The 24,322-nt window shown below is 38.1% G+C and overlaps 1 long non-coding RNA gene across 1 annotated transcript in view; it reads left to right on the top strand.

Moving 5' to 3' along the window:
* Positions 1–17,165, top strand: part of LOC134299543 (uncharacterized) — a 39,694-nt gene extending 22,529 nt beyond the window's left edge. Inside the window, exon 4 of the long non-coding RNA XR_010006761.1 lies at positions 16,107–17,165. This is a non-coding gene — a long non-coding RNA (uncharacterized LOC134299543). The remainder of the gene's footprint in view (positions 1–16,106) is intronic.
* Positions 17,166–24,322: the final 7,157 nt, after the last annotated feature.

Below are 24,322 nucleotides of genomic sequence, written 5' to 3'. Positions count from 1 at the left end.
TCTCTCGTCCCCATGAACCATACTTGCAAAGGAGGTGGGACTGAGAGCAAGGCCTCCCATAAGATCTTAACCTCCATGATGGTTCATAGAGGTTCAATGACTGCCATATGACTGCCATTGAACCATAGATGGTTCAATGACTGCAAAATACAGTCATTCTTGCAGCAAATTCATCCTTGTAAAGATAAAAATAGCATGCATCTATGTCAATCCATTAGAAAAAAAATTCAAAGCATTATCCCTTTATCTATTAAAAACATAGTTGACTTATCTATAAAGTTTGGCCCATTCTCTACTAATTAGTTTGCAGTGGACAGAACCGTACATCTAATAATCTACTGTATGTAGCCAAACACTATTATGGTAACAAACACAATTCATAATAAGATAAAACTACTACAACAATAAAAGATACAGCCTTTTTCTGAAGTATTTGAATTTTGACAAAGGACTGTCACATAAGGATGACCCACCATGACATTTGCACAATTACTGATCCTGTCAACATTACCGAGATTGTCACCACCAGTATGACATGACTTCCATGGGTTGTGCAACAGTGATACTCAAATCCTTTCCAATGCTCAAGTATCTTTCCATTCATAAATAGTGCATTTTTAATCTGATTGGTGCATAATACTCTGAATTGTCTGTTTTTTTTTAAGTCATTGTTTTCTTTGCAACGATACTGTTTTTAATTGGTTTAAATTGTATTGATATTTTAATTACACTTGTAACATGTGTATGATATACATTTTTAGATTTATTTGTTTTAACTTCTGTGAGGCACCTTGAGTCCTGAATTGGGGAAAAGGTGGGATATAACCACTATCATAACCATGCCCACCATCATTTTTTTTGCATGGCTGCCAGTCTCTTTTCCTAGCTTCTAATGTTGAGTAAATCTGGAAATATAATCCCCTCAAGTTTCATTTAAACTCAGCAAAGAGCAACCTTTTTACAGTAATGTATGGTAGCCCAGATTCTACTCTTAGAAAAGTGGGGAGTCTTATGATCTTTATCAAGGAGGTATTTTGGAAATTCTTCAATTAATTTATGAATTCAAGCAACATTTCATGGGGAATAGAATGCTTCTTTAGAGGTTAATGACGTCACCCTGCCCCATAACTACACTCCTGAGCCCACCTTGGAATAAAACAGTTCCCTTAGCACAGTTTTCTTGGGAGAAGTCCTTTAAAGTAGGGTTTAAGATGGGGGGAAAATACTGAGCTAGAGAAGAATGATAGGTTTAAATTGTTTTTCAGTTATTTAAGATCTCTTCATGTCTTATCTATTTATCCTATTCTCTGAGATCTAGTTTGGTATTCTTATGGATCATTCACCTCTTCTACCCACTTCCTATTTATTGTCTCATTTCTACAAAAATATAACTCGGTGATCTCTCCTGGATTTGCTAAGCCAAGCTTTGTTGAGCACTCTTAGGGGGCTTTCCTATCTCTAGCTATTTATTGTTTCTTAATCATAATAGCTAGATACTGCACATGTGCAGACACATGCACTATCATTCTTCTCCTTTAATAATAATAATAATAATAATAATAATAATAATAATAATAATAATAATAATTTATTCTTGTACCCCGCCCCATCTCCCTGAAGGGACTCGGGGCGGCATACATGGGGTCTTGCCCAACATCACAATATAAAATCAAAACAAAAACACAAATTTACAACAATAAATCAACAATATCGGTAAAACAATCAAAAGGACAATCTTACAAGATAAAATGGTACCTCCTTTGAGGTATATGTTATTAATGCTGTATAGTATCTTTGATTTAGTGATCTAGATTAACTTCATGGAATGACATGAAACTACTATTACTATATCTGCCGCTGAATTTATCCAATGTCCCATTTGGCCAACATAAAAAGTATAAGTACATATATTATCCTGGGATGACTTAATCTAATTTTCAGAAAAGCTAAATTTCTTATCACTCGTTTTGTCTAAGAAAATATATACTGTCATACACAAAGAGTTGTTGGAAAAAAGCTTCTGACTGGCAGTTGTTTGTCTCTTATGTCTGCCTCAGTAAAAAGGCAAGTTATAATTTTACTTAAAATGTCACTGAGAGGAAAACCCTGTCAGACTCCATTGGTCTATGCTTCAGCTGGAAGGAACCAAAACAACTGCCTAGAGCAAACAGTCGAAAGAAGGAGCATTGCTTCTCTTCCAGAAAATCCATAAGATAGGAACATTTTGATGGGGATGCCTATGACCTGTCATGTATGATTTGAAGAGACCTTTTCAAGACTATTTTAAATGGCATCTACATGCACTTTAAAAGCTGACTTAATTATGAAAAAGTAAAAGAAATGGAAATGTTCTCTGCAGACACTACTACAGCCCCAAATCAGCTTAATTAAAATTTTAATATAAGATACCAAAATGGGGTTGGAGGGTGATTTATTGAATGATCTTGTATAGCTTGAAGTGCTTAGTCTTGTTACCAGAGTTTATTGCCAGGAAAGTAAGTCTCTTTATATTTAAAAGCTATGGTTGCCCTGCTTAGATTGATTTTTGACATCTGCTTATTTCCTTTCTATCTGGTGGTGTTCCATTAATAAATGGATATCACTATACAAATTGTAAAAGAGAGAACTTTTTTGAACACTTAAGAGTACTATTAGCTACCTTAGGAGTATTTTTGGCCCACCAGATGGTCATGATAAAATCGATCATACATCTGTAATTTTTTGTCTCATAACAGCAACAGTAGTAGAGGACAAAATTGGGACCTTCTTGAAATTCCATAACTAAAGTGAATCTAAATTTGACCCAGATAACTTTTTAATTTATTAAATGATTTCATCCATCCAACATCTTCACTGGATAAGTAAGTATTTGCTATTTCTTGAAGGAAGATTGCGAAAGATTTTGTTTTCTGCAAAAATTTCCTCTCATGTGAAAACTTTATTGGAGACATTTCATTTGGATTGAGACTTAGTAAGATCTAAAGTAGACCTATGGGACTTTATTTGTGATGGTCTTCTCTTGTGTATTTTGGAAGATCTATCTATTCACAAGTTTGATCCAAACTCTTTGCAAATGAGCATGCATTTCATAATGATTATAAATCATGAAAGCTTTATAAATTGTGTACATTGCTGCCCTCAGTGCTCCTCTCCTGGAAATGATGGAAGTTGGAGTCCTGCAACATCAAGAATTGGATGATCCCCAGCCCTGCACCTAACTGTCAATAGGATAAATTTCTTTGCAAGCATGTGCATTAAAGTAGGAAGAGTAGAGAATAAAAACAGTGTTGAGGAAGAATTATTGTGACTTGGACAACTAGTATTTATGGTCAGTATGTCTTCATCAAGCTCTCCCTCTCTTTTTATCTCCTGAATTCTCCTTGGTAAAAGGAACCACTGCTCATGGACATTATTTTAGTCTTGCCTTTCCACAAACAAATGAATAATTCAAATGGAAACATTGTGCCCCCCTTTTTTTAAAAACAAACAAACAACAAAAACAAATGCTACATACAGATTGTTTGTGTGTCTATTTGATGATCATTTGAGGCAAAGGTTGAAAGAACCAAATGATCAGCTATATTTAGTTTTGCAGCATCATTGCACATATTGTGCAGCACTATGTGGAAGGCACTCATAGGATTCAATTCTAGGAGGTGTTGGGAGAAAATAGATTCTGTCACCTCTCAGATCTCGTTAGGAGATGCAAAGACCAAAGCCTCAGCTCCCAAAAAATGAATATGAATACTGAATTCACAGCTTATTGAATTATTTTCAGTTGAATGACCATGCTTTTTCAGAAGAATTATTCTTTAGTGAAAGAAAGACAGTCAGACAGATTGCTTGCCATGCAATCTCTGCCCTGCAGAACACAATGTGATCTATGATGGTGTGGTATTAGTACTACTGCTACTAATACAGTAACAAGAACTTTGGGATTCCTGCTCTAAAGCTCAAACTCTATGTGAGGCATGCTCCATCTCCCTCTATTCTAGCATTACATCACAGGTTTATTGTATGAATGGTGGCAATCCAGCTTTAGGTAATTGAAGGCACATATACACTGTAAGTTGATATGAAACTAGCAGAGGAGAAGATAGTTTTAATGTACAAGTAATTACAAGGGAAGCCCTGTAACTTGTTTGGTATGGATGGTTTTTATATACACCACAGAAGTTGGCCTCAACTTGATTCCAGGATCTGCAGAATCCATGGTTTCCTATCCATGGAGAGTCTATTTTTTTTTTAAAAAAAACTCTTGCACCAATGCATGTACAGATCACAGCAGCACTTTCTCTTTATTCATTTTTGCCATGCAATATGGCTGCATTTTGATGTATCCCTGAATTTACTTACTCTAGTTGAAATGTATGTTACTGTGTTTGTTCATGGCATTTGTCATTCAAATACTCTCAATATGCCTTCAAACTGCATTAACTGCTCAGTGTAGATGTTCCCTGAGATTTGGTTCCAATCCTAAGCATATGTATCCAGAAATACTTTTGTTGAGTAAAAATGACTCAGATTGGGTAGTTGGTTTCCTCCTCATGTAATTTTTGTTGCAAATATAGGAGGAATGGGGAAGGGTACAAGAGTGGATATAGAACAGGAGCATTTTTAACAGCTTACGTCTTTGTCTTCTTCCATTGTTAATACAAAATAATACAAAAAAAATTCTAATACAAAAAGAATGTCTATGATGTTAAAAAGGAAAAGAGGAAAAAGGAAATTTCTTCTCTAATCTAAAACAGAAGGATAGAAAAGCAGGTGTACAGTGTTTTGAAAAAAGGAGATGGAAAAGTTGAGAAATGGAAAATAGAAATACCTAAATAAAGCTTCCTACCCTGTTTCTGCTGTCCTCTTCATAATCTGTTCGTAACACTTCTTATCTTTAGTAGATTAACTTTCCAGGATTCTGTGGATATCATTGGAGATCCCGTTATTCTTGTCATTAACTTCTCTATTTTTTCTTGTTATTCCTACATCTTTATAGTACTAATTTCCCTTGGTGCTACCCAATGTTTTATTTTCTTCTTTTAAATAGTCAATAAAGGGCTGCCATTCTTTTTCAAGTTTGGAGGGATCTGGTGATTGTGTAAGCCTAGTCAATTTGTCCATCTCTAATTATTAGAGTATTAGATTTCTTCTTCAAACCTGATCAATTTGTCCATGTCTGCCAGATCCCATCATTTTTGTAATCCATAAATCTTGAGTGGGAATTTCATCTTGTTTCTGGTAATCACAAATAATGAAAAGCTCTTGCTTGGCAGATTTTGTCCATTTATATTTATTTTTAAAATATCTTTAGGGTCCTCATTCTTGAAATAACAGAAAATTCTTCTTCATCATGTGGAGTGGCCTGCTGTTGTAGTTTAATGTCTTCTTTATCTACTGAAGTTGCCATCTCTTCTTGCCTTTTTGGATGTCCTCTTTCTCCTTGGTCTTCTGATCTTTCTTTTGAATCTAGGTCTTTTAAAAATTTCTCATAGAAATCCTGGACCTTCAGTACTGATGTTAACTAATACTTTTGTCCTTTATAAGATACCATCAGTCTTTCTGGGTTTTGCCACTGGAATCTGCAATCTTTCTTCTTAAGTTTATCTGTTAGGAAAACGTAATCTCTTTTCTTTGTTGTCTGAGGTGAAAATTATCTTAATACTGCAATCCTGGTATTTCCTATTTCCATCAGATCTTTGGCATGTGCTTGCAAAACTTGGTGTCATACTTCTTTTTTTGTAAACAACACAGTCACATATCTTGGAAGTTTATTTTTTATTGCATTTTGGGATTGTACCCCAACGTTTCTGTCAAATTGAGTTTTGGCCACTTGCTCAGGCCACTTGTAAGGATTCCAGCCAAAGCTTCTGTTATTGCCATATCAAGTTCCTGTGCAGTATTCCTCTCAACCTCAAAGAGTATTATCTTTGCATGTCCTCTAAACTTTGGAACTGGATTGAATCTCTTTGGAAATCAATTTGTATCTTTTGTGGCTCTTCTATTATTGTTTTTCCTGTTCTTACTGTTTCTGCTGCTTTGAAATACCACTCATTGTGTCTGCCATTGGTTGCATATCTTTCTTCATCTTTTTTTTGCCCTTTATCTAAATAGTTTCCAGCCTGTGTAATTTTCTTGTCAATCCTGGCATCCAAATCTTTCATTTCATCTGTAATGGTTCTTAATTGGAGCTTCTTGTGGAAGAGATCCTCTTTTGGAAGGTTTTTTCTGGTCTTTCTGATCATTTAATCTTGGTCTTGTTGACATTGCAGTCATTGCTGTAGTCAAGCTGACTTTTTCTAAAAAAAACCAAATGTGTAATTTTTGGAAATTTGTTGTTGTGCCTTTTTTGTCCATTTTCACTTTTAGTATGGTATTGCTTACAGCCCTTTAATTATTTTCCTGTTTTCTGTATTTCAAACTCTATGGTTTTTTATATGGTTTTCTCTATGGTTTTATCTCTATGGTTCATCTTTACAGTTACTTCATGACTTATTTGTGTTTTGGAATCAGTCCAGAGGCTCCATGTGGTCCCAGGATATTATGGCTATTGAGTTCTTAGGTATGTTAAACAGTTTTAATTCCCACAGTTCTTACTGTATAATCTCTAACAAATTAATTCATTTTTACCTTTTGTAATTGGTTGAACCAGATATTTTCATCAGGCAGACTTAGAAAATTCATAACAAATAGTTCCACCAATTTGGTTTAAAATCCCTTTTTATATCCACAATTTTCAACTGAGGGAAAAGATACAGTTTACTTCAGAGATATTTTTGTCCAGGAAGTTGGTAAACTTACAGATTTAAGTTTGTTTGTTCTTTTAGTTCATTTTTTCAGCCTTGTGCAAATATAGTATTTTAGGAAGTGAATTGGAGCTGATTCTATCTGCATCTGCTTGCATGACAATGTTGCTGAGGTGTGCAATGTTGCCCCTGCCTCTCTCCCCTTCTCCTGTTTCAATGGGGAAGGTGAGATCTTTTGAGCCTTGAGGGGTTTACATCTGTCCTTTTTCTGAAAAAGTATTTCACAACTCCACATGGTTGATCAACCTCTAAGGATATCCCAATGCTTAGCCTGCTCACTGAGACACTGTTCACTGCACCATTTTCTTCACTGGAAGTTGTAGTTTATGACAATTAAAAACATGAACATTTACAGTCCATGTAATGAATTGCCTACCCGAGACCTAATCTAATATAGTGGTTTGGATGTTGGACCAGGACTCTGAGGATCAGGGTTTGAATCCCTACTCAGCCATAGAAACTCTCTGGATGATCTTGGGCAAGCCAGATCCACTAAATCTCAGAGGAAGGTAAGGGCAAACCCTCTCTGAACAAATCTTGTCCCACAAAGATCATGATTGGTTTGTCACCATAAGTTGAAAAAACTGCAAGGCACACAACAACAACAACAAATAACCAGTTTTCAGGCTTTGAGTTTCATCATTCGCCTGATTAAAACTAAGTGCTTAGATATAATGTACAACTAATGAGATAGATCCAAACAAAATTAGACATGCTTAGATGTCCTTGAAATTTCTGAGAAAAAATTAGCCACAACTAAGTCAAATCCCACTGATTTTGATGGAGTCTAAGTATGGGGTTTGTAATCACTGGCCAATATACAATACATATGCCAGAACACACTGATCAAATAACTTTTCTGAGCTTCAGCGTACTCATTTCTAAGAAGTGGGACATCAACCTTTGAATTCATTATTGCTTTTCACAACAAATTTCACTTTACATGAGCCAAATGCACTATTCCACTGTCTGACATATTTCTTTGAATTAAAGGCTGCTTTTAATTTGGTTGTTGTAAATCATTCATGGAAAGCTATATTAGTGATCTGTTGTGATGTTCCCCTTTTATTCTCAGGCACTCAGAAGCTACATAGCACACTTGTGCTTGAGATAAGATAAAAATTGAACTATGTTTTTACTTAGCAGCTCACCTTTTTTTTCTAAAAAGAAAGTTAAGTGGTGGGAATTTCTGTCCCTTAGGTAGAAATAAAATTTAGCACACAGTTTCTTGGGTATTCTTTTTGTCTTTCTTTCTTTTTAACTGGTAATATTTTAGCCACAGCAGCATGCTTCTATCTCATCTAGTCCTTCATAAGATACAGTTCAAGAATACAACTTTGGCTTTGGTTAAAACAGAGGAATTTCTAGGCTGTTTATTCTATTTGTACAAAATGACATTGGGATTGATATTACTAGTATACCATAGATGAAATTCTGTTTAGTAAATATTCACATTTCAGTAGCTGAATTGTCCTTCACTACTGAAGATGAAGATGTATGGTGACTGATGTGGTAGAAAACAAAGAAAGGTTCAGGGCTGCTGCACACAATACATGCAAGCAATGATGGAGAAAATGGAAATGACCAGCATTTTATGTGGAATTTGCAAACTAGAGGTTCATGCATTTTTTATACAGAGAAATTGGAAAATTTTAAGTGTATGTGTTACACTTTACAGGTCATTCTATGGGTGCACTTGGGACTCATCTCATTGTTGATTTCTCATCCTTTGCAAGTACAGCTTGGTTCTCTTAGCAGCCGAGGATTGGCTGAAAGGAGTTCAAGGTGCTGCTTTAAGTTTAATTCGATTCAAATAGTTAAATTACTACATGCATAATAGATAACATTAATGATGGTGTCTTCCCTATCTGTGCAGCCACACATTCTTTCTGTGATTTAGGCTAAACTTTATAGGAGCTACCTAAGATGCTGAGCCCTAGGTTCAGCACCGTGGATTGCTTTTTAAAGTTCAGACTGAACTCCAGAGTGGATTTGCCATTGCTGTGATCTGAAAGTCACAAACCACCTTTAAACACTGACAATTGTACTTGTTGGGGGCCAACCGTTTTCGGATGCCACCAAGACATTTAATAACACAATTTCTGGAGTGATCTCAAGTCCCAAAGAGATAAAAATACGGTGAGCCAGTCAGTCACTTGAAAGGAGCAAATCACAACAAACTGAAACTAGGAGCCTGAACAGATAAAGGTTAGACCATGTTTATCATTTGTACTGGACTCATGCTAACATTAGTAATAACAAAAAAAAGGAACAACACCTATATAACCTAATGACTGTGTGTGAGAGCAGAATGTGACGGCTGGTATATCCAACATTTTAATGGGCAAAACAAATGGCCGTAGTGAATTATCTTTAATTTTAATATGCACTTCAAAATGGACATTTTGATACAGCTGCTAGAGTAATAAAAATGCATGCACTAATAAAAATGCATGCCTCAAACCAATTGCTAGTACCAACTAGATAAATCCATTTCAATCAATTGCTGAATGGTAATTCAACACCTATGTAAAACCATTGTTTCAATAGGTTTGTTGTTGTTGCCACTAGCTATTGGATTTCACTTTTTTTGAGACATTGTATGATGACTTACTTCAATACACTCTTCTGTTTCTCTGATTAGAACTGCTCTACATTCCTGCCCTTCCTCTTTTCCTCATAATTTATTAAAACTACAACATCATCCTGTAAAAGATGGCACGGTGAACTTTTTGACAAAACCAAGTGTTTCTCACTGGAGTCAAAAAGTAAAAATGACAATGAAGGCAAAGACATACCGGATTTTTACACTATATTTTTAAAAGTTGGTTTCCCACTGTACATCATGCAGCTGCCTCCTGTAAAATTCTGGGGTTTGTAGCTTAGTGCAGCCCAGGATCTCTCTTGCTGAGAATTTTAAAGGCCCTTCCCTAAACTGCAAATCCCAGGATTCAATAGGAGACAGCCATAGAATTTAAAGTGGGATGCCATCTCTTTAGTGCAGTGGTTCTCAACCTGGGGTCCCAGATGTTTTTGGCCTTCAACTCCCAGAAATCCTAACAGCTGGTAAACTGGCTGGGATTTCTGCCAGTTGTAGGCCAAAAACATTTGGGGACCCCAGGTTGAGAACCACTGTAGAGTGAAAACAGTTCAGAAGAGAACAGCATTTAAGTAAAGATGTACTTGCAACAAAAGACCAAAACAGCTTCAAAAAGAAAAGGATGTTATGGGAATCACAAATACAAAATTCCTTTGGGGGGGAGGGCTTCTGTGTATTGGAAAAAGAATTGTGAAATTCACAATGCCAAAATTCAATGGAGGGCAGCTGCTTTGTAACTACACAGCAGATCTGGTAGATACCAATGCATAATGTAACACTGGTTCTGGTGCGTATTGGACATTCACAAATTATACTGGTAATGCATCTTCACAATTTGGTACCTGAGGATCTTGGCACCTTTGCTACTTAGTTAAATGCATGTAAATTTATTCAGTGTGAGAAAACATAGGATTTGTAGCATTACTTCTTGTGCGCATACATGTTCAATTTGCTCTGGATTTGGGAATTCTGTGGGAAAAGGGAGATATGCAAAGTGGAAAGTTTCTACTAAATGTGTTAATTTTTGAATAATTTCAGAATAGCTAATGGGTTATTTCCCTTACATGTCCTGCAAAGTGGGGAAAAGTAGGATTCTTTCTTGTAACATAGATGTCTCTAGTAAAGGGTACAATTCTGGGGCTCACTGCTGCATAAGATAAAGGGTGAATCTTTCTATAGAAGATATAATGGATGCAACCGTAGTCATCAGGTTTGACTGTAACTGGTAACATTTTGTTCTTTTTGAAAGAATGCCAGCTGCAGACATATTCATCTCCTTCGTCCAAGGGGGAATTCCTGCTTTTAAAAAGTGTGGGTGGATTACTGTGAACACAAAGTACAAAGAAGTCCGGAATGGCACACACTCATTCCTTCTCTAAGAATGTCTGAAAATCAATTTCCAAGGGGAAAAATAATAGGAATGGCAGGCTCTGTGTGAACAAAGCAAGATAGATTGTCCATTCCTGGTCAAGAGAGAGCATGACATTTCTTTGGGGAGAGTAGGCTTGGATCACTAGTTCAAAAAGGAGAAATGAGCGCTCAATATATATTACAGAGCAAGACTGGGATAAAAGCATGGCCATTTTAAGAAATGTAAAACCTTTCAAAAGCATTCTTTTCACAAAAAAATCACCGCTGTTCTTCAGGTGTCTTTTGGGGAGTGCCCACATGAGCACTTTTTACACCGCCAGTAGAGAAACAGTTCCTTCACTTCTCCTGCATTTGATCACTCTACCAGATCTATTTTCCTTCTCTCTTTGTCAGTTTCTAATTGAAGTCAAACAAATCCATAGACTGTTCCAATGAATCATAAGAAGATCCCAGATGGATGAGACTAAAGACCCTCTAATGTAACAATTGGATTCCCAAGATGGCCAAGTGGATGTCTGTGGGAAGCCCAGGTGTAGACCACAACCACCCTTCCTGTCCATACTCCCCAGCTATTTATATTCAAAACCATACTGCTTCTGATACTTGTAGTAATGTAGAGTCACTCTGTCTAGTAGCTACTTACAGTGTTAGCTTTTACTGTTTCATAGCCTAATCTGAATTTTTCAGACCAATGTATTTCAAAACTAAAGCTCTTGAGAAGATGCCTTCTTTTTTCCACATGGGATATTTTACCTGATGTCGACATAAGTGGGGATTCAATAAGTCAACAATTAATTGTTTGATTCAGTGGGCCTTTGCTAGTTGCGACTAATTAGATGTAGGTCATGATTTTCACTATTTTCTTGTGCAGCCGCAGACAGCCTGAAATGCATAACTGACATAAAATAGCTTTTCTATCCTGATTTTAGCATGTGAATGAAAACACTGATTTAGTCATACAGCATACGAATGAAAAATGCTGATTCAAAGCAATTCTTTCCCTGTGGAAAATATAAAGATTTCAGGATCTAAAAAAAACCCCTTTACATATCATATTTAGTCTTCGGCATTTACGTTATTCATGAAGTTCAGAGCATTTGACTGCTGTTATTGTTTATTCATTCAGTCGCTTCCGACTCTTTGTGACCTCATGGACCAAATCACACCAGAGCTTCCTGTCAGCTGTTGCCACCCCCAGCTCCTTCAAAGTCAAGCCAGTCCCTTCAAGGATATCATCCATCCATCTTGCCCTTGGTCGGCCCCTCTTCCTTTTTTCTTCCATCTTCCCCATCATCATTCTCTTCTCTAAGCTTTCCTGTCTTCTCATGATGTGGCCAAAGTACTTCATCTTTGCTTCTAATATCCTTCCCTCCAGTGAGCAGTCGGGCTTTATTTTCTGGAGTATGGACTGGTTGGATCTTCTTGCGGTCCAAGGCACTCTCAGAGGTTTCTCCAACACCACAGTTCAAATGCGTCTATCTTCCTTTGCTAAGCCTTCCTTATAGTCCAGCTCTCGCATCCATAGGTTACATTTGACTGTTACAATTGGAAAATGTTTTGATGGACTTTACTATTACCATATCGGGAGAGCAAGTATGCCAATTAACCAAAATCTGTTCTACAATAAATTATTGCATCGAGTGTTCCTATTTTTAATTCAAATAGTAGCTGCTAGGTATCTATAGAAAAAATTAACCCTTTTCTTCTTTGTGATAGTTCTAATGAAAACAACTTCTCCAGTACTTCTACTTGTAATTGGAGAAAAGCTCCCATTAAGGTCATCTGAAGCTTTTGTTCAATTGCAGATAGACTACAGTAATCAATAGGATTCACACCACTATATTTTTCAGCCAGGCACATACATCAGCTCATGTAATTTTATAAAAATCTTATCCTCTTTTTTGGTAAATAATTAAGTGGTTAGTGGTTACTGTATTAGCACCAAGTTGTTTTGGATGCGTTTGTACATATTCTCCTTTAGCTCATATCTAAATAAAATGTTCTAATACAGTGTTTCTCAAAGTCTGCTCCTCCAAGTGTTTTGGACTTCAGCTTCCAGAAATCCCAGCCAGCTGACCAGCTGTTAGGAATTGTGGGAGCTGAAGTCCTGAACATCTGGAGGAGCAGAGTTTGAGAAACGCTGATCTAACAGAATGGCCCAGCAGGAATGACCTGTGCATGCTAGATATGAAAGCCATGCCTTCATTATGGTGAGACCCCATGCTATTCTTCCCTGTTAGGGCTGCCTGCCAATAATCTGCATAAATAGCTGTTAAAAGGTTTGCGTGGCTAAACTAGGCAATTCGCCAGAAGTACTATATAAAGCACTGCTTTATCTGGCAATCCTTCCTTCAGTTACGTTATCTAATTTCTAGCTTACTTTCTCAAGGATGGAGATACAGGATCTGACAGCATCATTTATGATGACTGACTATCTTGGGGAATGATGCCTCTTTGCGTAAATAAGATGTTCCATAGCAACAGTTTCAACACACAGAATCCATGATTACAAAAATGTCCTGCCCTTCAAATGCTTTTTGAGCCAGCCACCTTCAGAACGAATAGGCAGTGGACTCCTACTACTAGAATACCCTCTAACTGGCTAAGCTGATTAAATATAACCATTTTGTGTTCCAGCCTTTGTGTACTTGCCCCCGTTATCCTGGCTATAATCCATTCAGCAATTTACATATGGAAGCCAGCAGATATACTAACAGATTGGGCTCCTTAAAATAGCTTATCATGAAAGTGCCGAGTACAAATGAACATCACTGTTTGTGTAATAAGGAGAATAAAATGCTTGCTGGATAAAAGAGACTCAAAAGAAGCATCTATATGTCTGGCTGGATAACTGCAGGCTTAGATGATAAAGCGTCCGTTCTGCTTTGCGGTAACAAGATCAGTGGATTTCTCAAAGTTGATGGGATTTATATCATGTAGTCCTTACTGTATCACTGTCAGGGTGCAAGTCTGATTATATTCATATTCTAATATTAACCTTGATTGTGCTGATCCACAGTCTACATTCATTGTCACGTAGAATACAGAGAGCTAGGTCTCTTAAATAAGATCCAATATTTGCATATTTAAGAATGGAATTCATGATAATAATAAAGTCCCTTTTGAGACTGCTGGGAGCCCCTGGTTGTGCAGCGGATTAAACTGCTGAGCTGCTGAACTTGCTGACCGAAAGGTTGCCGGTTCAAATCCGGGGAGCAGGGTGAGCTCCCACTACCAGCCCCAGCTACTGCCAACCTAGCAGGTCAAAAACATGCAAATGTGAGTAGATCAATAGGTAACACTCCATTGGGAAGATAACAGTGCTCCATGCAGTCATGCCGGCCACATGACCTTGGAGGTGGCTACAGACAACGTTGGCTCTGGCTTAGGAATGTAGATGAGCACCAACCCCCCAGAGTCAGACACTACTGGACTTAATGTCGGGGAAAGCCTTTACCTTTACCTAGAAAAAAGTAACTGCTGTTAGATCAGCTGCAAGCAACTTCCAGACAGAAAAAAGCCAGGTAGAATAAAAAATGTGGTGTTAGGTGATAATATAGAGAACCAACCTACAATAAATTTGAACTGGCAATGGTGAATAGAGATATAGTACAACCTATCCAGCAGTATCTCTGTAAGAATCTGTTGGATTTCATCCCTGGACTGCACAAGTTTTTGTGTCATCAAATTTCTAGTCCTCAGTGAGTAGCTAGGCTAGAGGCAGGGCTAAGCTCAGGGATTCCTTTCCCCACATTCCTATACATGTTTCCCAAAAGGGCTTTGTCTTTATCTTTACTGCTAGCTACTGTCTCATCCTCTTTGATGACGTAGTAATGGAATTCTGAGAGGGAACTTACTTTTAATCTTTGATTTTGCCCTGGGAAGGCCACGCGGTCTCCACCCTGTTACATCTGCTTTTCTTTCTCCCAGTAAGGATGCATTTTGCTTGTCTGCAGGCAAAATATAGCTACATGGACTTTTTTTTAACCCTTTACCTTCTTTAGAAGATGAGATTTAGTAAGCTAGTTAGCTCCAAGACTTTTCTATCAATAATGTATTTCTTTTTTCCTTTAATAAATATTTTTGAACTCAGAGTTCTGACTCTGCAATCCTGAGCCATCCTAAAGTAATCTTTAGAAGGCTATCCCTTTTCACCACATGTAAATTTCTGCTAGTTATGGAGTTTACTCCTGGTACTCTGCTATATTTTGATGGCATTGCCTTAACAGTGGGTTATTTTTTAGCCTAACAGCCCAGATTCCTCAACAGAATCAGGAGAGCTGTTAGTAACTATATTTTGGACAATTATGTAGTTTGGTGAGGTTTATTATTATCTGCAATCAACATTTGTACTTTATCTGATTAGAATTAGGCCACAAGATTGTGGCAAATGTAATTCAATATATGTGGAAAGCACCAAATTGGGGAAGTCAATGACATCTCAGGTCCCTAGTGGTCAGGAGTCTACACGGCACTGGGTTCATGGAAATCAGCTTCTCTTGTTGCCTCAGGGAGCCCAGCTGGGCACTACCACTGCTGTGCAAGCAGAAAAAAAGACAAGGCACTAGTCTTGGATGGAAACAGATGCCCACAGTACACCCAAAATTATATGTATTCCCCCAAATGCATTGCAACAGCATTTCTGTCTTATTGCGCCATGTCCAACACTGGAAGAAAGCACTTTCTACAGCCCAAAAATGGGACTGCATAGAAAAGAACAGTCTAACAATCTGAGGATGTCTGCGATAGATGTGGGGGAAACATCATGAGAGAATGCTTCTGGAAAATGACCATAAATCCTGGAAAACTCACAACAACTCTATAATTCTGGCCATGGAAGACTTCAACAAGTCTAACAATCTCTTGCAAACTGATTTGAAATGAGTTTGAGATGATGTGAAATCCACTCATTGTTAGGGAGCTGCTAATATGCACCTCTGACCTCATGTAATAATCTCCTTAGTCACTTGTAGCAGCTGATTCCTGGTAAGGCAGTATCAGTGACCTTTACAATTGTGGCAGTCATGAATATGTAGACTTTATGAATACAAATCAGTTACAGTTGCATAACTCTAGGTTATGAATCTTTAACTGCAACACTGAATTTCAGGCAGTATTATTAAGCCTAGATTTTAATGCACAGCACTGCTTTTTGTTTAAAAAAAAGTGATGTCTGATTTTATTACTTTGATTGCTGGTTTTGCTTCTGTGAATTTTTTTTTTTAAAAAAATCTGCTAGCATTTGTAGTTGTGCAGCACCACATGTAGTCACTGAGCTGAGTGGTGATCTAAAAATAATACAATAAATCAAATTTCCAATTTATATCTTGCCTTAGGGCCTCTGCGGGACCACCCAGATGATCGCCAGAACAAGATTAAAATCTCTTTCACTACACAAAAACCTGGCTTTAGACATTCTGCTGACTGTGGTGCACAACAAAGGCATGCCCTTCCTGGCTCAAGTAAAAGTACATAGTACCCAGAGCTTGACAAATTGTTTTGATACGTGACAGAAAAAAATCAACAAGTATCCTTTCCTCACTAGGAAAGTAAATAATAACAACAATAGGCTTTAGCACAGCTGGCTAATCACCAGCATCAAGAGATCATTGCTAACCAAAAGGTTGGTCGTTCGAAGCCTGAGTTGGAGTGAGCGCCCGACCGTCAACCCAGCTCACTGTTCACCTAAGCAGTTTGGAAACAGCTGCACTGTGATTAGAAATCGCTTAGCGGGGAGGTATTTTATGGCACTATAAAAAATGCCTGCGATTAAAGAAGGAGGAAAAATTCTGCCATCAAAAGACTCATTGTCATAGTGGATGGAGTGACAGCACCCCCTGTGGCCAGAATCTAGCATAACTTCCAGGTGTCGTAGTTGGAAAAAATGTGGATATACTTCTATCTGTTTGTCTATCATGTATGTCCAATGGCATTGGATGTTTGCTGTGTATATGTGTGTTCTGATCCGCCCTGAGTCCCCTTCAGGGTGAAAAGGGCAGAATATAAATTCTGTAAATCAATAAATAAATAGCAACAAAAATAATACTATTACCAATAACAATAACAATGTATCAACTTGGTAACGTTTTGAAAATTCAGCTGTACCCTGCAGTGGTCACCTCTTTCCAAATGGCAGGGCTGGTTGACACCCAAATTAACAAATAAAATGCATTTCATTTTGGCAGAGAAACACCTATCATTATACAGAATAAGAAAACCTTTTCAGGTAGCAGACGTTAGGGTGGGGTGGGGGAATGACAGAACAGCATGTGCTAGCTTGAAATTACTTTTCTTTCTTTGAGAGCAAAGGAGGACACTGTTCTGCTGCCATTGTTGAACTATAATTCAATGGAGAGAGAAATTTACATATACAAATAAAAATGGCATTTATATCTAATGTGTGTGCTATTCTCTTTTGTCTCAGGCACCTGAACTATTGTCAGGAGCCAATGGACTGGATGAGGGTGATTCAAGGTGCTAGTTCTTATCTAAGGTAAAAGGTAAAGGCTTTTCCTGACATTCAGTCCAGTCATGTCTGACTCTGGTGGTAGGTGCTCATCTCCATTTCTAAGCCGAAAAGACGGCGTTGTCCGTAGACACCTCCAAGGTCATGTGGCCAGCATGACTGCATGGAGCGCCGTTACCTTCCCGCCGGAGCGGTACCTATTGATCTACTCACATTGGCATGTTTTTGAACTGCTAGGTTGGCAGGAGCTGGAGTTAACAGCTGCCGCTCCCGCCGCTCCCGGGGTTTGAACCTGAGACCTTTCGGTCTGCAGTGCTTAACTATAAAGCCCTAAACAGCTTCAGTTTAGGCTACCTGGAACACCATGTCCCCCTAGACATACCAGGGCGAGCATTGAGGTCATGTGGGCAGACCCTTATCTTCACATGGCCCCCCTCTATAATATGTGCTTAAGTAGGACCAAGGAAAGCTCCTCAGGGCAGGCACTGGCACTTTGGAACTCTCTTCCAGAAGAATTAAGAGTTGCCCCATCCCTGCTGAGTTTCAGTAAGGGGGTAAAGACCTTGTTTAAGACAGACCTTATTTACTAAAGATTGTATTTGTCAGAGCTGGGTTGAGTTTTAAAGTTTATTATTTGTATATTGAAGAGGTTTATATGGGGAAAGTGGAAACAGGTTTAACTTTGTACTCAATGTTTTTATTTTGTTGCAAGCCGCCTTGAGTCCACTTGTGGAGAAAGGCGGGATAAAAATTTCTTAAATAAATAAATAAACTAAGGGTGGTGAATGTTCAGACTGCCAGCCAGAACTTTCATACCAAATAATCTTCCATTCAGGGTCAGGTATACATACTTTAAATAAAATAGATATCTTAAAAAAGTTCATGCATTGGTCACTTGCCTATTAGACTACTATAAACACCACGTGGAACAGAGCTTGAAAATGTGGAGTCTTCAGAACCAGGACTTCTGCAAGAAATATCTTATGAGACATATGATTTCTAAAGGAATTCTCCTTGACTATATTGAGAATTTTAAACTCATCTCTCTACATATCCCCTGTCGTGTCTACCAGAGGACTTGTCATCAGTATCCCACCCATGGAGCAATGTGGACCCACAAGAAGGCTGACTCTCCTCTCCTTGAGGAAGCATGACTAATACTGTCATAAGCCTGATTCTGATGCCACCTTGCTCTCAGGGAGCATCTATACTGTAGAATTAATAGCATTAATGTGGTTTGACACCACTTTTAACTGCCATGATTCAATGTCATGGAGTAATGCTATGGAATCATGGAGTTATAGTTGTACATGATCTTTCGCTGCAAATACTGCTGGTGCCTCACCAAAGTAAAATTCCCATGATTCCATAGTATTGAGCCATGAATATTAGGGGTGACAAACTGTGTTAGTTCTATAGTGTAGATACAGCCTTAATTGTTTTCAGGGCTTGAACATCATGACTTGGTGAAGTTGTGAGTTTTAGTACACACTGTTTCCAATTTCTTTAAATTAAATGGATTCATTGTTTTATAGAGTTTAGTTTTTTTCTGTTGCTTGAATGCATCCCTGAAATAACAGGCAGAATATAAATATCTTTTTAAAAGGAGGTGAGTAAGTAGTTTTGAGACTTGGAGGATACTTGAGGAAAAGTTAAGTGTAGGAAGTAGAAAGCAGAGTACAAAAATGTTAATAATTGAAGGTTGCTAAAGCACTGACTCTATAAAGTAAAAACCTCAAAGAATGGTAAACAAGTCGATCGATCATTTTAATTAATGGCAAAGAGTGAAAGAACAAAGAAGCAAGGGAAAATTCCTTAGTTCTTGGAAATGAAATGATGAACGAGAGAGAAGGCATTGCTGAGATCTCTGGTGCTTGAAGCAATATAATTAATGACAGTAGGGCTAATTTTTGTTCATGGATTACATGATATAGGAAATCTACCACTTATCAGTGCCCAGGAGCACTGAAAATGGAAAGACGACAAGGTTTCACTGGGGTGTGGCAAAATGAGAGCATTGACCCACAAATTCTCCATCCCATTAAATTTTCCTTTAATTCCCAAATTTCTAACACTGCAGAGAGTGACATTACCCAGAACGCTTAGATTTGCTACATGTGCATTCTGCTGGTTATTTTGCCTGTTCCTTTTGTTCGGATGCCTAAATTCTGTTAATAAATATTCAAACTAAAATTTTAAATTACTGCTATATTAGAAATTTGGGAACTGAAGGATCATTTCATTGGAGGAGTAGAATTTATAATTGGGAAGAGCTAATGTCCTCATCCCTGCACCCCCAGAACAGTCACTGGTGTTTTGAACATTTTTTTTCTAGAATAAACCAGAAAAACAAACAAAAGGAGGAAGAAATATAGAATGGTGGGGTATAATTTCAGAAGTCACGGAAAGTACATTTGGGAGGAGAATGATATAAGCTTCTACTTACCTAGACAAATTTATTTCCTTTTGCAGAAACCACTGTGTGCATTTTGTTACAACTACTAGGGTGTAATAGGTGCTACTTCTGGAGTTCTAATTTATTGAAATGCTTTGGATTGTCTCCTGTGACCTTCAATTAATTGGGGCTCTTTCCCTCTTCTGTATAGTTGAGTGATAAGTGACCTGCTAGTACCTTATTTCCTATAGAACTTGTGAGACTGGTTGTATAAGTGCTTTTCATTTCATGGATGAATGAGATTATGTACAATAATAGCCCTTTGAAGCAATTCTAATCTGTCATTTCCATCTGCCTGCCATGCCTGGGGTCTGCAGACACATTCTAAAACATTTTTCTGCTATTTTAGTTGGGCACAGGCTATCATATCAGGGCACCAGGGACTTTTAAAATGGGACAATACATTTAGTTTCTTGTAAATTCCCAAGTGCCTGGCTATGTTGCTGAGTAATTGGAGAACAAATATATGTATACATAAATAGGAACCAAAGTCAATAAATCTGTACAAATATACTTTTATGATTGTGAAAGTGGCAGTAGGATATCAATTGTGATTTTCGTTTATCCCGATGGTCCCCAAATAATATTCTTTTTAGTAATGGAAACAAAGGAATAATGTGCCAGAATTTTATTTTATTTTACTACCATCAACATATCTACCAAATTGCCGATATCTGCTGGATAATGGAGGAAGCCAGGGAGTTTCAGAAAAACATCTATTTCTGCTTTATTGACTACTCTAAAGCCTTCGACTGTGTGGACCATAATAAAGTGTGGCATATTCTTGGTGGTATGGGGATACCAGGTCACCTTTTCTGTCTCCTGAGAAATCTGTATAAAGATCAAGTAGCCACAGTAAGAACAGACCACGGAACGACAGACTGGTTCAAGATTGGGAAAGGAGTGTGACAGAGCTGTATACTTTCACCCTACCTATTCAACTTGATTGCAGAACACATCATGCGACATGCAGGGCTTGACGAATTCAAGGCCAGAGTTAAAATTGCTGGAAGAAACATTAACAACCTTAGGTATGCAGATGTGGCAACCACACCTATTGATAACTGGCAAATAGAGGGAGAAAACGTGGAGGCAGTGACAGACTTTATATATCTAGGTGCGAAGATCACTGCACTGTCTCGCACTGTTAACCTCCCCACTTATCTTGGGACAGGGACCAACTAGGAAATAAATAGGCAAGAGATATATGCATTGCCATCATGGCTAAATCAAAATAGTTGTGGCAGTACTGCAGAAACTTCTTGTCAACAAGAAAATAGGTCTTTACAATATTTTGAAACGTGCTGATGAGTGGCATAGTTTTTAAAGTTAATTATACAGAGGCAGCTTTAGATGTCCCTGTCGTGGAGAAAGTGCATTTGCTTCTTTGGAGCAGAGTGCCTCCAGCGAACTGCATTCATTTTCTGACATTCCTAGATTTAGAAGCCTGTCCTTGCTGAGGTCATGCTTATGACTGACAGATACCATGTAGGCTTGTTAACATAAAAGGGCATGTGGTTTGCAATAAACTAAAGAGATAATTACAAGTAGGCATTTGAAATAGTTTGCCAGTTTAAAGTACAAAAATGGAGACATGCCTGCACATTTTTACATTCTTTGACTGGCATATTCTGATCTTTGTAGGCTCAAGGCCATCACTATTGTCAAAATAAGACCAACCAATCATTATAACAACCTTGAAAAACATCAAGGCACCAGTATAGGCTCTATACATTAGCTTAGTACTTAATTTTTGAAGAATGCCATATATTGAGAAGACTGAATTTGATGTACATTTATGGCAAGATGAATAAAGATGAATAATCTGGACAAGTATTTCCCAATTCTAGATGTGAACTACAAATATCGTCTGTCAATGGGTTTAAAGATAACCTTAAAAACTGTGGCATAGACACTGAGAACTGGGAAGCCCTGGCCCTTGAGCACTAACTGGAGGTCAGCTGTGACAAGCAGTGAGGTGGAATTTGAAGAGGCACAAATGGAGGGAGAAAGGGAGAAACATGCCAAGAAGAAGGGGCGTCAAGCCAACCTTGACCAAGACCACCTTCCATCTGGAGTCTGATGTCCTCCCTGTGGAAGAACATGCGGGTCAAAAATAAAGACTCCGCAGTCACCTATGTACCTACCGCCATGACACTACACTTGAAGGACCATCATACTCGGATAATGAGGGATCACCTAAGTAAAGTAAGTATCATTTATCAGTCAATAGCAAAGAGTAACATGGGACCAAGCTGCAGGAGGTGAGACAATATCTGAAGAGAGATAAAAGTTCACTTGGTTTAATCTCTTGGATAATGAGACTACATACATGGACAAATTCTACTCACTATGAGATAATGTGGATTCTTGAGCTTGTTTCTAAGACAGATTGCACATTTTTGAAGCATCATATGTTCTAGAAAAAAGTAGTGGTAATAAATGTGGGTTTTAAAAATCTTTCTGATCAGTTTATTACTTTGGGCATGCTGTTTTTATATGTTTTACAGAAAACATTACAAAGAGAAAAAAGATGTATGTCTTTGTGTGACATCTGAGGTGCAATCTCCTTGGGGTGACCAAATCCTTGTTATGTTGTCTCCCTGTGCCTTGAGTATAATCTTGGCAACAGTGATACACCACAACCCCCCCTGCAAACACAGTCCTATACCACAATACTGGAAGGAGACCTTCTCCCTGAGAACTGAGATTGGATGGAGAGGCTGTCCTCTGTGTCCAATTGGTGAGAATGACATAGGATGGGGATTTATAACAGAATCTTCCCTGATGTGGCACTCCATTTGTGGAATGACATCCCTTTATGATGTTTTAATTGTAACCCAATCAGATATATCATTATAACGGGTGGGATCTAAATAATTACTTAGCTAAATCTGCCCCTGAGCTCCAGTCTGGATTGCTTTGGGAAGGTGCTACTGTGTCAAGCATTCCTTTCCCATTATCTCAGTTGCAAATAGTATTGGTGTCACTGCATAAATATTTCTTTCTTTTTAGGACAGCTCTGTATAGCTATTGCTACATCTGTTTCTTCTAAGGTTACCATGGAAAAGACAGTCCATGAATTTTATTTGCTCACCTGTCCCCTCGCATGTGGCATTGTCAATTCCTTGTGAATTTGTGAAGCCAGAGGGGACAGAGATTCAGTCCTGTGCTCTCCTTAACCTTTGGTATTTGGGAAAGAAAGTTGACTTGGAGGGAAAAGAGCCAGATAGTTACTCAGACTGTAAGGCAGATATTAGGCATGTGTTCTCACAGTAAGATAGATGATCCCACACTAAAAGTCAATGGCTTCCCCTTAAAATGAACATTCCCTTGGAACATTCAGTTGAATGCAAAAGAAAATAAGATAGACATCAGGGGATACAGGGCATAGTGACAAACACACCATTTTGCTGGTGGAACAAATTGATATTTCACAGCACATGCCCCCACAGAAAGTGTTGCTGTCTCCTGCTGAGCTGTCTAATAATATCAGGCTACCCTGCAGATGGTACAGGGCCAAAGGCTATATTCATACAGAGAAGATGTCAGGAAGGAAAATAGGAGATTTGAAAGGTAGAGAAACCAGAGGCTTGAAACATTATTCTTTCTTTCTGTTACACCACACACACACACACACACACATTTTTATATTTCTTTATAGTGATCCATTCTTTATTATAAACAGGATAGGAATAGTTCAAAGAGCACAAACTTTGCAAAAAGAAAATTCCCAGTTTGATTCCTAGTATCTAAAGGAAAGAATTCCAGATGAAGCTCTGGAGAGACATTAGCATTGACAACATCACGATAGTCCCAATGGTCTGATTTCCCTATAAGCTGGAGCATCCTATATTTTCTTTAACATCAGGGGAAGTTCCACCAGTGTACAAAAAATATCAGCTGAGAATTGGTTGAAGTAACCAAGATCAAAAGATCTCTAGAGAGTGCCTCTGCTGGAGATGGAGTTAGGGCTTGGCCAAACTTTGGAACAAGAGGCCAGTGCACATATGTGCACATTGTGATCCGCCCTGAGTCCCCTTCGGGGTGAGAAGGGCAGATTATAAATACTGTAAATAAATAAATAATGCTATCCATAATGTGCAAGACACAGAGCTTCATTTGGGAGTTGGAGCCCCTTCCTGGGCTATCACTTGATCCAAATCAGACTTAGCTTTGCCTCTGATTAATAACATTAAGAATGGACTACAGAGCAAGTCCACTAAAATCTATTCCCAGAGCAGCCTATCCTGACTTGTTGTTGTTGTTGTTGTTGTTGTTGTTGTTGTTATTTTATTTCTTACCTGCCTCTCCTCATGGCTCAAGGCAGGTTACAACATAGCTAAATCATCGTAAATATTATGTAAAGGTAAAGGTACAGGTTTTCCCCTGACATTAAGTCTAGTCGTGTCCGACCCTGGGGATTGGTGCTCATCACCATTTCTAAGCCAAAGAGCTGGCGTTGTCTGTAGACACCTCCAAGATCATGTAGACACCGAACAAAGATTAAAATATACCTATAGAGGTATAATTCTCATGCCCTAAATGGAAGAATTCTCCTTAGATGAGAAAGGGGAACATGTGAGCTTAGATAACAGGCTACAATCAGAGACAGGAGAAATTGAACTTCT

This window comes from Anolis carolinensis, chromosome 5, assembly GCF_035594765.1.
Source record: "Anolis carolinensis isolate JA03-04 chromosome 5, rAnoCar3.1.pri, whole genome shotgun sequence".
NCBI classification, from domain to species: Eukaryota; Metazoa; Chordata; class Lepidosauria; order Squamata; family Dactyloidae; genus Anolis; species Anolis carolinensis.
The sequence above is the reverse complement of the archived record's forward strand: the minus strand, read 5'-3'. Positions and strand labels throughout refer to the sequence as shown.